The following is a 13,147-nucleotide window of genomic DNA, read 5'->3' on the forward strand; positions in this document are numbered from 1 at the left end:
ACATTTCTCCCCCTGAAATAAAAAATACAGACGTTATAGGGATAACAGGGTAAGACCTCTTCCAATCTGCTGGAAGACCTCAGCAGCCAAAAACTGAGGTTTCCCAGAGAAGACATTCATTGTGCCTTAATACTCAACTACCAACTCCGGCTCAAGAGCTTAAAACATGATATTCTACTGCATACATTATGGAATGGTCAGCCCTAGAAGGGCCGCAACTTCAGAAGCCAATAACTTGACGTTTCTCTCTCCCTCTCTCCCTACATACATATATGTATATGCATATTTGCATATGTATGTGATTATTATTTTTTTTCCAATGTTTATTTTATTGGCAACTTAAAATGCAAAGCACTTTATTTGTAAACCTAACATCTGGGTTAAATAAGAATAGTCTGCTGAAGCTGAGGGCGCGCACTGCGCGAGGGAAACACGCTACAACTCCCAGTGGGCGGGACACCACAGCGGTGAGGGCCTGTGCTTAGAGGGGCTGACCGATCGACCCGCGCTAACATCCCTTTCCTTCCCCGCCCCTTAGTAAGGGGTGACAATCCTGGAGATGGTTTGGTCGGTCTTAGGCAGCCGGCTTCATGCCAAACGACTCCTGGGAGGCGTAGACCATGCACAGGAAGCCGTCTTCATCCCGCTCGCTCTCGCACACCTCAGAAATGGGCGTGCACACGCTCACCATGCGGTGGCCGCTAACCAGCAGGAAGAAGGCCTGGTTGGCGTTCAGCTGCAGGCGCCTTCGTATGATTTTGATGAGCTCGCTCATGTTGACGTGATCGGGGACGAGGAACTTAGTTTTATCCAGCACAGGAAGCTGCTTCTCACCCTTGTATCTTTCCATTATCACCGGGATTTTAGTAGGATGTTGTTCTTGGATAAGCCGGACATCTTCCACTCTTTGTTCGAACGAGCGGCGCTGCTTGAAGGTCTTCTCAGACGGCATAGCGCGGGACGGTGGCGGCGGCGTCAGACGGTAGCTCGGACTAGGACGACGGCAACTTCCCCTGTTGTATGTGATTATTATTAGGTGCTATGGAGTCGGCTCTGACCCATAGTGACCCTATGCACAACAGAACAAAACACTGCATATTCCTCGTCATCATCACAGTGGTTCCTATGCCTAAACCCATTGCTGCAGCCACTGTGTTAACCCAGCTCTTGGAGAGACTTCCTCTTTTTCATTGCCCTGACACTTTCGGCGTCTCTTCAGTCATATTCCCAGTGCCCTCCGACCTGAGGAGCCTATCCAGTGGCAGTATCTCCAACAACGTTCTGCTTCCTTTGGTCAGCTTTCGGTAATTGAAAATGCTCTGAAGCTGTGCACAACCTTCTCAGTGACTCCTTCCTCTGAAGTGGACAGCTGAGTGCTTCTTTGGTGTCTGCTCTGAGTCTGGAAGCTCCGCTGAAATGTGTTCCCTGTGGGTGACCCTGCTGGCACTGGAAATGGCAGTGACAAAGCTTCCAGCTCACAGCCACACACCAACCACCACAGTACAACAAACTGACAGACAAGTAGTGGATGCATATCTACGCATATATTATATACCATTTTTACATGTATCTATATATCATTTTGGAATTTAACCAATGGCAATGGGGTTTTTCATTTTGGATGTATATTTATATAGAAAGTATCTTTCTGGATCTATTTCTCTGGAGAGCTTAGACAATACAGAAACTATTTACAGTTATATGTATTTGTTTTATATATTGGAATACTTGTAAGAGTTTATTTAACACAAGTACATGTGTTTCTTTTACATTTATAACTCACTAGAGTGTCTGATGTGATGATTCTTTTTAGCCTCAGATGCCAAGTTGGATTGCCAGGAGTTCAATCATGGCCAGCCCGACAAGATCGGTAGTTGATGATTTGGGGTGAAAAGGTATGAACGGGGGTATGTATTAAGGGTTCAAGGTAAGGGCAGCACATGACAACATGGATCCTCTCCATTTTTTAGTCCTGTAGTTCGTTGTCACATTCTTTCTCACCACTTACCCCACTTGACGGCAATTGCTCCCCTCCAGGCTCATGCAGATCAAACGCTTGGTGGTTATTAGCACGGACTTTGCATTTGATTTGATTGGAGGTTGAGTCTTGACATTACTGCCTACTAGTGCTGCTCTCTTCAGCAAGTCTCGAACTTTCTAACGCTCTGCAGACATAAATCAATACTGTCCTCTGCAACTTGTTACTATTAGGCGTAAACCACAAAAATAATTCCTAGTGCCTAGAACATTCTCTGTAAATGTAGCTAATCTTGTTGGTAGCAATATTGACACATTCTTATCTTGAAAGCCAGCAAGGAGTGGTCCTTGAATTCCACCATACAATACTTGTTTGTTTCCCTATATTTCTACTTCATGCACATGAGGGGCTGCAAAAGTTCAGGGGGAAATGTTATTAAAAAGTAACAAACATCCCTATGAACACTTAAAGTTTCCCTCGGACAACACACACACACACACACACACACACACACACTCATTGAATAACTTTCCTTTATATTCCAGTCTCCTATCTGGTGTCCTTGAGGGAAGGACTCGTGTCTTTTTGTTTATGTATTTCAGTTGCTCATGCATCACCATCGTTTTGAATGAATTAATTACATTTTGTGAATTGAAATTTGTTTTTAATCAGTTTTCGTTTTCTTTCTGAATTTATACTGGCATCCAAGGCTATAAAGGTATTGTTGCTATAAATAGCTGTTAGCTTAAGATATGACAAACCAGAAGGAAAATAACTGAGGTAATACCATAGACGCACACAAACATCATTGAAAAATATGTGCTACTCAGTTATGTATTATTTTCTTTTCTTTGTATATACAAAGATGCAGATCAATTACTCATATAGACTTTATATTGAAGAATAATCTCTCTTTTTTTGCGGGGGTGGGGGTGGTGGAGGATAACTGAAGCCTCTTTTCCCTGAAAATTATTTTCTTGGCAATACTGACTGAAACAGATTTATTTTATTTCTTGCTTCCCGCCATCTCTCTTTTGTTTGTCCTTCCATTCATGTGTATTTATTGTATATCTGCCTACAGTGTGCATCAGGCTTGTATCCTCTCACCTTATTTGTTCAATTTGTATGTTGAGCGCATTATATGAGAGGCTGGTTGTGTGATGAATGTGGCATCACGATGGGAAGCTATTAACCACCTTCAATATGCAGATGGCAGAGTCTTCCTTGACGAAAGTGAGGAAGACTTGGCGTGCTTGCTGATGACGATCAAGAATCGCAGCCTTCAGTTTGGATTACAAATGGCTGTCAGGAAGACCAAACCCTCACCGCTGGGCCAACAGATAGCATACTGAGAGAGCAAAAGATCGAAGTGGTCAAGGATTTTGTATTGCTTGGATCCATAATCAGTACACATGCAAACAGCTGTCAGGAGGTCAAACAATGCATTATTTCGGGTGAATCTGATGCATAAGACCTCTGTGTTAGTCTGGGTAAACTAGGGAAACAAATCCACAGAAACTCCTATGTATAAGAGAGAGTTTTATATAAAGGATAAGTATACATTAAGAAAGCATCCCAACCCAGTGCTGGCCAAGCCCATAAGCCCAACATTAGCCCATATGTCCGACACCAATCCACAAAGTCCTCCTCCATCCCACAAAACACACACAATGATGCCGACTGCATGAGGAAAGTTGAATCAGTGAGCGTAAGCATCTCAGTGCTGGCAGGGGTCTCCATTTGGCTACTCCAGCACCCAGGGCTGCATCAGGGAAGGTCCATGTGGCTTCTCCTCAGGGATGTCTTGCAGGAAGTGAGCCTTGCCAGCGGAAGCAGGGAACTGGCTAAGGAACCCTGGTCTGACCATCGGAAAGCAAGAGACATGAGAACTCAAAAGGTGAGGCACACTCACCCATTTATCTCTCCACCCCTCAATTAATCCCACATGTGTTTATCAGCCAGGTTGGCACAATAACCCTTAACGATCTCAACCTCTTTAAAATGGTGAAAAGCAGGGAGATACTGTGAAGACTGAGATACTCCTGACCCAAGGTCCTGGTATTTTTTAATCACCTCATATGCATATGAAAGTTGGCTATTGAATAAGGAAGGTCACATAAAAAATGGACACGTTTGACTTGTTGTGTAGGCAAAGAATATTGACAGTGCCATGGAATGCTAAAAGGATAAATTGATTTGTGTTGAACAAGTGAGGCCAGAGTGCTCCTTAGAGGGAAAACTGGCAAGATTTGTCTTTTATACTTTTGACAGGTTGTCAGGAGAGACCAGTCCCTGGAGGAGACATCTTATTTGGTAAAGTAGAGGGGCAACGTAAAAGAGGAAGGCCCTCAAGGAGATGGATTGTTACCATGGCTACGACAATGAACTCAAGCAGAACAATTGTGAGGTTGTCACAAGAATGGTCGGTGTCTTGTTCTGTGGTGCATGTAAGGTCACTATGCTTAGGAACTGACTTGATGGCACCTAATAACAACAACAACTTACAGCATGCTAGGCATCGTGGTGAGTGCTAGGTATTAAGTCATAAATCTAGTAGACATGATCTCTGGATTTCTAGTGGAATTCATCTCCTAGTGAGAATCTTGTTGGTCTGAGAGACAAGCAGGCAGAGTTAGACCATACATTCTCTATGGGGCATAGGTGCCCTCTGGGCCAATCAACCTCCTAATTGTTAGAGGATGTTTGTAAACACTGACGAAGAGGTTCATATTTCATATGGAACATGAATGGATTTAATCAGCAATGGGCTTAGTCAAAAACAAGCATGTCTCTTGGAGGGAGAGATGAAGGTAAAGACAAATGATCATAAGGAAGTTCCCATGATCTTTTTAATGCACAGAGTGTGTGTACACAAACATTTGTCTACAGAAGTATATATAGTATATTTATATATGTGTGGCATATGCAAATACATGTATATAATATTTATGTGTAAACATACACATATCCACAGGCAGGATATAGTTTGAACCACAGAACTGAATTTCTGTGGGCCATCTGTGGCTTGAATATTCTTTACACAAATCTTGGGAAATTCTAAAGGTTTCAGGATAAGTGGGGCAACTATTTAGGACCTAAAAACCTTCCAGGATCTTCTGAAAACACACCATGTAGGCAATCACTGTTTCTAGCTCAGAGTCTGGTCAACCTTGGCTGGAAACATCTCAGGAACTCAATCAATACTTGGAGAACTGAGTTATATTAATATTGAATCATATTGAATGTAGCGCATCCTTTCATTTCACCAGCGGAGCGACCAACAGCAGAACTATTTTGAGAGAAAGCGAGAGAAAGAGTAAATACGCCAGCTACCCTGGCAACAGCTTTCGTCTGGAAGCTCTGAGGTGACCCAAGGTCGTGCCTTGGGGATTCCATGTCTCTGGACTATCCAACGGTGAAGTGCAGAGTTTCTCTTCTGACCGAATCATCTTCCCTGTAGCCCCTACCCCAAATTGCAACTTAAAGATTGCCTATTTTTAATTTCTTTGTAAGGTCTTTAAGGAAGATTAATTTTAAGATCTTTTTCATCAATACTTTGAAGAAAAAAGCATTGTTTTACAAGCACACTTAGAAATCACTGTGGGCATTTGAGCTCGAAAGTCCACAATACTTTTTGTGGAAAATGAAACCACTGGAACTGTGAGTCTGCAAAGTTTCTTGAATTATCATGTGGACAGAAACTGTGATTTCAAGGACTTACAGAGACAAGTCTGACAAGCACAATTTCAAATTTTATCTTATTACCCTTTCAGTTTCAAAGGAATGGTGTTTGTTCATTTGTTTTTCCTTTGTGCATATTAGTGAATCTGTGATTCTATTAACATTGATTATTATTAAACCCCTATAAAGTATAAAAGTCAATAATTGTTTGGCTCTCAAGTCATAGAATAGGAAACAGACTTGAAAGGTTGGTGATTTTTTTATGGCCACAGAGATTTTAAATTTATTTGAATATCTCTTATGCACATATTTAATAAGGACCAAGCATAATATCAAGGCATGGGAAGATTAAATTGAAGATGAACGACATGCTTAGTCTAAGAAATGATGTCTTTATCCGTAGAGAGCTCCTAATTCAAGAGAAAAGTTAAACCCCCCAAAATGGAAAGCTGTAAGTCATGGTGATGATCACAACAACAGTTTTCCCACAGTGATAAAGAGTGCCTGTTTTCTCAGTGAAATACAACAGTCTTGTTTTGGTGGTAAACAATGGCTTTCAAACTTCGGCATGTGCCCGAATCACTAAGGAATACTGGAACCTACCCTCAGAGAGCATCACTTGGTAAATCTAGGGCTGTTGTTACTTTTATATGCTAACAATTTGGCCCCCAGTTCATGGTGACTCTGTGTACAATGAAACATAAGACTGCCTGGTACTGTGACATCCCATAATTGGTGACAGATTTTGACTTTTGAAAGGTTTTCCCTGGCTGATATTAGGGACTAGACCCTTCTGGTTAGTTGTTCTGAGTCTGCAAGCCCTACTGAAATACACCCACAGCATAGTCACATGGAAATGCACACTGACAGATGAGCAGTGGCTGTGCTCCAGGAACATTGGCCAGGAATCAAAGCTGGTGGTCTTGCACAGAAAGTAAGCGTTCTACCCCTGAATCGCCATCTATGACCCCGGAACTGACTGCTTAACAGAAGAGGTAGATGCTTCTAGCCTGGAACCACACCTTGAGAGTTACTGATTTCGCCCTGGAAGGGTAACAAAAGATAGATTCATGGAAAATGGGCAAGTGTCCGTATTATAATGCGAAACTGGTTGTCAAATTAACAGCTCAATCCAATGGGAACTTCCAAATTTTTTAAGGGATCAGTTAACATGTCTCTGAAAAACTTGGAGTATAAAAGCATGCTGCTAAGGCTTGGAAGCCTGAGAATGGAGGTGAGAAAACCAGGAGGATTGGACAGATTCTTGAAAAAGACTGACAATAGTGTAGAAAATTACGGACAATCGTGGTGATGTTTTTGCACGTGTGAGTATGTTTGGATAGGAAGGAAATGAAAGCAGACTGGAATCAATAGACAGGTTTCATCACCCTGTAAAATGGCATTAACATTTTCAAAAACTCTATATCTATGGAAGTGACTTAATGAGAAAAAGAAGTTTTGGACCTATTGCTTCAAGCAGAGGGTGTGTGTGTGTGTGTGTGTGTGTGTGTGTGTGTGTGTGTGTGTGTTTTATGCATGGATGTTACTTTTGAGAATTTATTTCAAGAAAAAGTTCTATAGTTATTGAATTTGATTACAATTATAAAATAAAGAAGGTAAGGATTTGAGAGTCATGAAGAATTTACTTGAATTAGGGTTCTACTTAGGACTGGTCACAGCTTACTCTGATTTCCAAGGTAAAATTCCCTTGTGTAGATATGTAGCAACATTATACATATTGAAGACTATAGTTTTGAGCTTCATCAGTAAGATCTTCAAGTCCTCTGAGCTTTCAGCCAGCAGTCTTATGATCTACAGATCAGATGTTGTTACTGATGAATGCTCCAATCTAGATTCTACAATCTTCTTCACATAGTTGTGCTTTTCAGATTGTTCACTCAGCAGATCAAGTGAATAAGTATGGTGAAAGGATACAGCCTCAATGCACACATGTTATCCTTTTCAGCTACTCCATATCTTTTTGTTCTGCTAAAAATAAGTCCTCTTTGTCTATGTACAGGCTCTGTAAAAGCACAATTAAATGTTCTGTAATACCTATTCTTCACAATGTTAACTTCCATTTATTATAATTCTGAATCTGAATAAACTATTTTGTGACTGGATCAAATTTCTGGAATAGCCTTTTCAATCATTTAAAATTTATATTTAGCAAAATTTTACTTGCATGTGATATTATTGATATTATTGGTAATTTCCACATTTTCTTAGACCACCTTTCTTTGGAATGGACACATGTTTGCATCCAATTGATTCATCAGGTCTTTTAAATTCCTTTACATAGATATTATATATGTTTGCTAAAATATCTCAATTGCTATTCCATCAATTTCTGGATTCTTGCTTTTCACCAATTCATTCAATGCAACTTAGAATTCTTACTTCAGTAGCATCACTTCTCGATCATTTGCTAACACCTGATTTAGTTGACTATTGACCAACTGCTTTTAACACAGTGACAGCATGTATTCCTTCCATAGGCTCTAAAACGGTAGTATTGGGCTCACTCAAAGAAGTAAAAGGAAATACAGAGAAAAAAACAAAAAAGAAATCAGGAAAACAATACATAAGCAAAAATGAGCAACCAATAAAGATATGGACACAATAAAGAACAAGCAAATAAAATTACTGGAGCTGAAAAATATAGTAACTGAAATGAAAATTTACATGAAGAAACTCTATAGCAATGTGTGATGGAAGAAGAATACATTAAGAGAATTAGAAGCAAGACTATTAACTTTATTGATTCTTAAGAGAGAAAAATATATCAAGAAAGGTGAACATAACTCAGTGGAATTATTGGGCACCAAATATACTAACACACTTATCATTAGTTTTCAAGAGGGAAAAAAGAAAAAGAAGAATATTCAAAGCAATACACTAAAAATTTTTCCAAATTTTATGAAGGACATACATTTACAAATACAAGTTGAGCAGACTCCAAGGAGAAAAAAATTCAAAGGATTCAGAATAAACACACATTGTATTCAAACTCTGGGAAACAGAAGATAAAGAGAGGATCCTGAAGGCAACGAGAAAGAAGTGAATTGTGATTATAATCATTAATACGACTAAGTTCCAATTTATCATCAGAAAAATAGAGGCTAGGAACAGTGGAATTGTATATATAAATTTCTGAGAGAAAAAACAGCAAGAACAAACCAAAACCAACAACAACAAAAAACAACTGTTGATTACTAATTCTGTATCTAGCAGAATTTTATTTAAAGAATAAGGGGAAAATTAAGGCATTCTTATATAAACAACAGCTGAAAGAATTTTTGAAAACCAGACAATTTTCTATAAATTGCTAAAGAACTTAGATGACACTAGAAAAAAAAAAACTTGATGTCATAGGTAGGAAAGAAAGATATATAGTGAAGTTAATCCAATGGATACAGGTAAGGGCCAATTTTATACTATTCTGGCTTGTAATTTTAGCAGTTATTTCCTACATGCTTCAAAAGGAACACAAACATTAAATATAATTACAGGAGTCCTGGTGGCACACTGGTTAAGTGCTCAAGTGTTACCAAACAGGGTCAGTGGTTCCACCCTAAAATTAATATAAATAGCTTAATTATATATACATTTATTTTACCGGAAAATGTGTAAAGATGTAATTTGTTTTTTCATTACATAAATGAATTCTAAAACTTTTACTCTTTATCGGGACAGATACCTTCACCATTCTCCCAAAGAGCAAGGGGAGGAGTTCAGTCATTAGGAGGCCCCTGCCTACACAATGGGACCACTGCATTCATAGAAAGATGGGGAAGAGCTGCAGGATCACTTCCATCAACATCAAACAATATAGCAGTAGAAGGAGAATTTCCCAATCTAATAAAGGACAATTATGAGAATCCTACAGAAGCAGGAAGTCTTATCTTTCTCCTGAGGAGAGGCTGGTGGATTTGAATTATTGACCTTCCAATTAACAGTCCAATATGCAGCCAACTAAGCTACCAAGATTCCTTACTTTTATATACAGAAAGATGCAGAGAATTCACAAAATAGTTAGTAAGCAAATAAAGGAATTCAGCAAAGTTGTAGGTTACAAGGTCAATACACAAATGCCGGTTGGTTTTCTGTATATGTGCAATGAGAAACAAAAAACGGATGTTAAGGAATCAATTCCATTTATAACAGATGTAAAAGAATGAAATACCTCGAAGCAAATGTAACCAGGGAGATGAAATGTTAGTAAACTAAAAGCTACACATTTTCTTGCATTGAACTTATGAAGACACAGCTTGCACAACAGGAGAAAATATTTGCAGCCATGTATCTGATAAGAGGTATGTGTATATATATCCTATATATAGCTAAATATAAACTCCTACAACTCAATAACAAAAAGTCAAACATCTGGTAAAAAATGGGCAAAGGCATTCAATAGATGTTCCTCTAAGAAAGATTTGCAATTCCCTTAAATAATGCTCAAATCTCTGGTCATTATGGAAATGCAAACCAAAACCACAGGAGATGCCGTTCCACTAGAGAGCTATCTAGAAAGAAAGAGAAAAAGGAAGAGGACAGGTGTTGGAAAGGTGTGGGGGAGATTGGAACCTTCATCCACTGCTAACAATGTAGTGAAAGGGTTCAGCCGCCGTGTAAACAGTTCCTCAGTCCTTGAACTAATGAACTCTAGAACGATGATACTTTCCAGCAGTCCCATTCCTCTCTGCACACTCCAAAGAACTGAAAACATAGAGTCAGACAGACTTTATCATGTCCATGGTAGCACGAGTCACAATGGCCAAAAAGTGAGCCCATAAGTGTCCGTCAATACATGAAACGAAAAACAAAATGTGGCATGTATTTTTACGTGAAATTGAATGTTACACTACTATAAAGATATGAAGTTCTGATATACTTTATAACATGAACCTTGAAAACATAATGCTGAATTAAATAATTCAGCCATAATAAGACAAATATTTTATTGTCTTAATTATATAATTTATCTATAATAAGCAAGTCCATGGAGAACAAAGGGACACTCAGGAAGGGGGCGTGGATTATTGGTTAAACAGTACTAAGTTTCTGTTAAGCATAAAAAACACAAAAACTGATAGTATTGATGACTCACAACATGGTAAAGGTAGTTGATGTCACTGAACTATACATATAAAAATGGCTAATATGGCCAATGCTTTATTATCTATTTTACCACAAATATACGTGTTAGAATTGTATATTCATAATGAGCTTCTGGGAAATAAGCAGCAAAACCTGGAAAGAATAAAACTTTAGAACAACCCTGTGGCAAAAATGTAAACTGATTCCAGGCTTGCAAATGTTGCCTGATTCTTCAGGATCTCGAATGGACCCCAGCATTTCCATACTGCTGCATTAAGGCGCAGCATCCACGGGGGGAGGAGAGAAGAACAGTTCTCCATGTGGCAGTCTGACTCTTAAATAGCGAGGAGGACAGTCAGAAGAAAGAAACACCCCAGTGTCGCTATGACAGCTACCGAGTGCAAGAGCACGTAACCCTGGACCTATCAGGTTCCAAAACCTACACTTTTGCTTTGTTTACTTCCACTTAGTAATATAAACCTGCTCCCACGGCGCTGGTGGATGCCAAGATGCCTTCTGACAAAAAAGCAGTATAGCTGGAACTTTCTTGGCAAATTCCAGATCCGAGTGACTGCGTGTGGAAGCAAAGCTAAGTTTAAATACCTCCGAATATCATTTGGTCGCGTTGTTTTAGAGTCACCGAGCATCAATATGCTCATTAATAAAAATGAGCTAATCATAATATCTACTCAGAGAGTTGTTAAAAATAATTGCATGTGATCAAACGAGCAACATGCTCAATTCAGGGCCCGGAGAGTAGCATGTGCTGAATGCATTAAGAAATTGCAATAATAATCACGCCCTGCTTGTCAAATAACCCACCTGGCCCAAGTCACATACGTTTTGAAGTGTCCTAACTACACTGAAGAAGTCAAATGGCATTGGACAAATTTGCTGACAAAGACCCCCTCACACTGCTCGGAAGCAAGGCTGGCCCTGAGAGGACTGCGGTGCCTGACCGAAGGCACGCTATTGTTCCCTGACTTGTGTGTATGTGAACGAGGTCGGTGAACAGGAAGGCGGAGGAGAGTGCGTGCGGTGGAATTAAGGCGTTGAAGAGGAATGTTGAACATATCAGGGACTGCCAGATTAACAAACAAACCCGTGTTGGAAGAAGCATGCCAGGAATATTCCTAAGACGCAAGGAGAAGGAACCTTTGTACATGCCATTAGAAGGGACCAAGGCCGGAGAAGGGCTTGTGCTTGGAAAATATAGGGGCAGGAAAACAAACAAACAAACAAACAAACAAACAGAAAACAGGAAGACCCTTAATAAAATGGAATGCTTGGTAAAACACAGGGTCAGGAGAAAAGGAGGAAAATCCTTAATCGAATGGACCGCAACAATCAGTTCACATTTAGAAATGCGCGTGAGGCTGGTGCAAGACCAGGCCTTTTGTGCAGTGCTGCCAGTCGGCACGGGTGCGATGGCACTCCAATGGCACTCAAGAACAGCTCAGCTTGCCTTGCTTCTGACGTCCCTGAATGAAATTATTGTAGGAAAAGTCCCTATGGTATCATTAAAATCATATATATTTCACATAACCCTGCGTTCTTGTACTCTTATTATTCTTGCTAAATATGTTGTATTAACTATATCATTTGAAATAGTCTAATTTTTGAAATATAATAATGAATATTCTTGTCATAGAAAATGCTCAGGCTTTAATTTATGTAAGGACTGGGTTCAAATAGCTCCACCATCATTGTCTATTTGTGAACTTGGACCGTTTGCTGACTTTCCATGAGACTCAATTCTTATCTTTAAAGTTCAAGCAATATTGATGCCAAAGGTTTATTTTAAGAATTAAAGGTTGAAAGCATCTAATAACACGTAGAATTGTGGCAGATAGTAGAAATATCCTTTAGGAATGTTTTCAGCTGCAAGTAACAGGAATCCCATACACCAGTGGTTCAAACAAATGGGCTTCGCCTTTTTCTCTGGTCATGAAATTCTTGAGGGGACAGTTGCTGACTTTGGGGAAGCTGTTCCGTGATGATGACAGAAATCCAGACTCGCACTACCAGCTCGGGTGCACTCCCCTTCCTCCTAAGTCTGCTGTCTCAGGAGCAGAGGACCCTGGCAACTTCAGACTTGGAATTCCACGAAGGAAGGGAATAAAGAGGATAAAAAAGGATTCTCTACAGGGGAGTTGGTCTTCATATGCCGGAATAGCTCCTCCCCGACTGCGTAAGCACCTTTCACAGATCATTGGCCAGAGCTAGGTCACCAGGCCTGCCTTTAAACCGTTCCCTGGTCAAGGTACAAGGCTAGCATGATCCATCACCGGGGCGGAAGCAGGAGTCTGTTCTACAAAGGCATCTCAACCAGATCACTGAAAACATCAAGACTGACTTACTGCCTTCAAGACTCATCATGAACCGATA

General features: G+C 39.9%; 1 pseudogene; it reads right to left on the reverse strand.

The window, feature by feature from the left end:
- Window positions 1-321: 321 nt before the first annotated feature.
- LOC142436255 (microtubule-associated protein 1 light chain 3 beta pseudogene) lies at window positions 322-1,012 on the reverse strand (annotated as a pseudogene).
- Between the last annotated feature and the right edge of the window lie 12,135 nt (window positions 1,013-13,147).

The sequence above is a fragment of the Tenrec ecaudatus genome, chromosome 1, assembly GCF_050624435.1.
Source record: "Tenrec ecaudatus isolate mTenEca1 chromosome 1, mTenEca1.hap1, whole genome shotgun sequence".
Lineage (NCBI taxonomy): Eukaryota > Metazoa > Chordata > Mammalia > Afrosoricida > Tenrecidae > Tenrec > Tenrec ecaudatus.